Source organism: Ictidomys tridecemlineatus, chromosome 11 (genome assembly GCF_052094955.1).
Source record: "Ictidomys tridecemlineatus isolate mIctTri1 chromosome 11, mIctTri1.hap1, whole genome shotgun sequence".
In the NCBI taxonomy this organism is placed as follows: Eukaryota; Metazoa; Chordata; class Mammalia; order Rodentia; family Sciuridae; genus Ictidomys; species Ictidomys tridecemlineatus.
The window spans coordinates 99,106,305-99,110,795 of NC_135487.1; the positions used below are offsets into that span (position 1 = coordinate 99,106,305).

The 4,491-nt window shown below is 42.6% G+C and overlaps 1 long non-coding RNA gene across 1 annotated transcript; it reads left to right on the plus strand.

The window, feature by feature from the left end:
* The first annotated feature begins 704 nt into the window (after positions 1-704).
* Positions 705-3,966, plus strand: LOC144367755 (uncharacterized). Its single transcript, XR_013427269.1, has 3 exons — positions 705-733; positions 3,669-3,726; positions 3,821-3,966. It is a non-coding gene; the product is annotated as an uncharacterized LOC144367755 (long non-coding RNA).
* The last annotated feature ends 525 nt before the right edge of the window (positions 3,967-4,491 follow it).

Genomic DNA, 4,491 nt, shown 5'->3' on the forward strand with positions numbered 1-4,491 from the left:
AAATGTAATGGGAGGTTTGTGTTTGGGAGGTTTTGTGTTCTCTTAAGGAATAAGATCAGGGCTGTGAACCTTCTTCTCTGAACCACCTTCCGAGTATCCCTGGGTTGTGGATAGGTTGTGTGGCTCTTGTGGGTAACCTTGAAGTATTGTTTATTTCATCTCTCATGTCTTCTGCTCTCCAGTAGTTGATCACTCAGTCCTAGGGGGCTTGAGGGGCTCCAGTGTTTTTATTCAACGGTTGATTTCTGATTTCATTGCATAAAAGTCTGATGGAACTCCAGGCATTCTCCCTAATTGTTTCCTATGAACTGATCCTTGCTTTGTGGCATCAGATGTGGTGTGTTTCAGAAAACTATCTCTGTGCTTCCGAGAAGAAAGTGTCTTTATAGTGCTTGCTAATTCCTGGCATCCTGTGTTTTTCCTTCCCAGAATGCCCCTGAGGAAAAAGAGGAAGTATGTGAAAATTTCCGGCAACCCAGGAATCATGGTAATGTCTTTGAAGACTGCCAAATGTGCTATTAATTGACATACAATTACACAGAGTTTCATGGATGTTTTACTTTGACTTCTTCCCATAACAGGTAAAATCGACCTCGGGAAACAAGAACACCGAGCCTTGCTGGACAGCAGGCCTTCTGAGAGAGAAAGACAACATGTGGTTTCCACCACCCATTTAGTACATACCACCAAGAAGGGTTTGGGTGGTGCTACCCCTTCATCACCTGACCCCAAAGTAAGGCATGTTTTAATACTTGCTTCCCGTCGTCCCCTGGCCACATCTTTGATTTCTTCTTCTGTTTTTTTTTTTTGTTGTTTGTTGTTTTTTTTTAGCATATAATCTCTTATATCCTCATAATGGTGACAATGATCCTACACAGAGGGCCCCTAACTCAGGGTCACAAAAGAAAATAAGTGTCTCACCAGGAGGGGCATAAGGACAGGATTGTGCTTTGTTGGAGTCAAGAACTGTCAGGCCTGCGGATGTGGAATAAAGAGCTAGAAAGCAAAGCCAATAAGTAGCTACTGGAAGCTGGAAGAGAGATTTTCATGCCCTTATTGTTTGAGTCCTGACTAGAGTTTTTCAGTCAAGAGTGGGTATTGGTACAGCTGGGCCCTTTTGAGTTTCAGGAGTCAGCTCCCTTCTGATTCCCATAGTGGATGTAGTAATAAGCATCCTCACCAACAATGTTGAAGCATTCCTATTTCCACATGATCATGAGTGTGTATTATTTGTGTTCTCAACATGACCTTCCCGAATGGGGTAAGATGGACTCCCTGTTGAAATTTGATTTGCATGTCCCTCATGTGTGAAGACTGGGATTGTTACGACCTTGATGAGCTGAGCGATGATCCATGTTCCTTTGTGTACTTCGTGATCATGTGCCATTGGGTAAATGGGTTGTTTGTCTTCCCAGAGCTCAGTACCTTTAGCTGTTTATATAGTTAGTATGGCAATCCACTGTCCCAGAGAAACTGGCAAAAACTCATCTCCTAGGCTATATGCTTTCTCCTCACCCTGTGAATGGTTTTCTTTGCTGTTCTGCAGATTGAATTTGGATGCGCTCATGTTTACCACTTCTTGCGAGCACGTTCTCACGTGCAATATTCCTCTTCCTAAAGTCTTATTTGATGCCTCTGTTCGCAGGTGTTTGCCCTGTATTCCTTCCAATGGCTGCCATGTTTCTCATTTGTTATATCTAGGTTTGTTATCCCTCTTGTGTTGTGTTGTGCATAAGGAGAAACAGAGACCTAGTCTCACTCTGCTTGCTATGGATATCCAGTTTGCCCAACTGGATCCCGTGTTTTGCTTTTGCATTGGATTAAACATGTACTTGATAGTTGGGTTCCTATGGACATATTCATACACGTATATTTTTTTACACCATTCAGACCCTGGTTCCTCTGTCTTATTTCCCTGCACCCTCAACTGGCTCTAATCTACTGGTCTAACTACCATCGAGTGGTTTCTGTATAGCTCTACATTGAATTGCAATTCACCATGATATAATTTCATGCTTGTAGAGAATTTTCATCAACATTCCCTCCACTACCCTAACTCTTGTGTCCTCCCAAAGATCTTTTTCTCCTCTACTAGCCTTTGCTTTCACTTCAGGATATCCATGCCTACCTTGTTCCTAGTAGGTTGCTTTACCTTCAGCCTCGATTGGAATCCTTTCAATGCTCCCTATTCTCCTATGACTTATTGAATTGAGCATGGGGGTCTCCACTTCCTTCCACTCATGGAAAATGGTATAATTTCATGGTTCAACATATACTAAAACTTGTTCCTGTATATAGGCCTCCCTCATCATATCATCCATTCAATATGTCCCTGCTGGTAAGGGTTATGCGGCTACAGACATTGATACACTTGTGTCCCTGCTGGTCAGCTGAACACAACAGAGGCGTGGATATCAAGATCCTGGGGTGGTTCCCTTGCTTGCTTTTGGAGGAATCTCCATAGTGCTTCCCACAGTGTTTGCTCTAATGTGTGGTTGCTCTCATGTGTGGTTGCCCTAATGTCTGTTGTTTTGCATCTCTGGAGCAAATATTGCATCCCGAGATGAATCGCATGGGATCCTAGTGGTGTCCTATCTTTTCCCTGTGCTTTGGAAAGTGAATTATTGATGTTTTACTAAGATCTTCTGCATTTATTTTCATGAGAATGATTGGTCTCAAGTTGGGTTTCCTGGTGGGTCTTTGTCTGGTTTTGGAATCGGGGTGATGCGGCCTTCATAGAATGAGTCTGTCCGGGTTCCCTCCCTTTCTTTTTCACGGAATGGTTTCAGGGGGTTTCCCATTAAGTCTTTATCAAAGGACTGGTTGAACTGGCCTCAGCTTCCATCAGGTCCTGGGCTTTCCTTGGTTGGTAGGGTTCAGCATATCTTCAATTTCATTGCTTGATTTGGATCTGTTTAAATTTTTGATGTGCATTTGGGTCGGCAATGCTGGTATAACTTTCCCAAATAGGTTCTGATTATCCTCTCTATTTCATTGTGCTCCACGGTGATCGATCCTTTGCATTCCAAATTTCAGGAAATTGAGTCTTGTCTTCCTGTCTTTGGACAGTGTGCATAAAGTTTGATCACATTTACGTTTGGTTTCAAAGAACCAAGTTTGTATATTGTTGATTTTGTTGGAACCTTGTGGTTTTCAGTTCTTAAAGTTTGGTTCTGATTTCAATTATTTGCCATCAAGGGCTGCTTTCAGTGTTGATTTCTTCTATTTCCATGGCCTTGAAATGTAATGGGAGGTTTGTGTTTGGGAGGTTTTGTGTTCTCTTAAGGAATAAGATCAGGGCTGTGAACCTTCTTCTCTGAACCACCTTCCGAGTATCCCTGGGTTGTGGATAGGTTGTGTGGCTCTTGTGGGTAACCTTGAAGTATTGTTTATTTCATCTCTCGTGTCTTCTGCTCTCCAGTAGTTGATCACTCAGTCCTAGGGGGCTTGAGGGGCTCCAGTGTTTTTATTCAACGGTTGATTTCTGATTTCATTGCATAAAAGTCTGATGGAACTCCAGGCATTCTCCCTAATTGTTTCCTATGAACTGATCCTTGCTTTGTGGCATCAGATGTGGTGTGTTTCAGAAAACTATCTCTGTGCTTCCGAGAAGAAAGTGTCTTTATAGTGCTTGCTAATTCCTGGCATCCTGTGTTTTTCCTTCCCAGAATGCCCCTGAGGAAAAAGAGGAAGTATGTGAAAATTTCCGGCAACCCAGGAATCATGGTAATGTCTTTGAAGACTGCCAAATGTGCTATTAATTGACATACAATTACACAGAGTTTCATGGATGTTTTACTTTGACTTCTTCCCATAACAGGTAAAATCGACCTCGGGAAACAAGAACACCGAGCCTTGCTGGACAGCAGGCCTTCTGAGAGAGAAAGACAACATGTGGTTTCCACCACCCATTTAGTACATACCACCAAGAAGGGCTTGGGTGATGCTACCCCTTCATCACCTGACCCCAAAGTAAGGCATGTTTTAATACTTGCTTCCCGTCGTCCCCTGGCCACATCTTTGATTTCTTCTTCTGTTTTTTTTTTTTTTGTTGTTGTTTGTTTTTTTTTTTTAGCATATAATCTCTTATATCCTCATAATGGTGACAATGATCCTACACAGAGGGCCCCTAACTCAGGGTCACAAAAGAAAATAAGTGTCTCACCAGGAGGGGCATAAGGACAGGATTGTGCTTTGTTGGAGTCAAGAACTGTCAGGCCTGCGGATGTGGAATAAAGAGCTAGAAAGCAAAGCCAATAAGTAGCTACTGGAAGCTGGAAGAGAGATTTTCATGCCCTTATTGTTTGAGTCCTGACTAGAGTTTTTCAGTCAAGAGTGGGTATTGGTACAGCTGGGCCCTTTTGAGTTTCAGGAGTCAGCTCCCTTCTGATTCCCATAGTGGATGTAGTAATAAGCATCCTCACCAACAATGTTGAAGCATTCCTATTTCCACATGATCATGAGTGTGTATTATTTGTGTTCTCAACATGA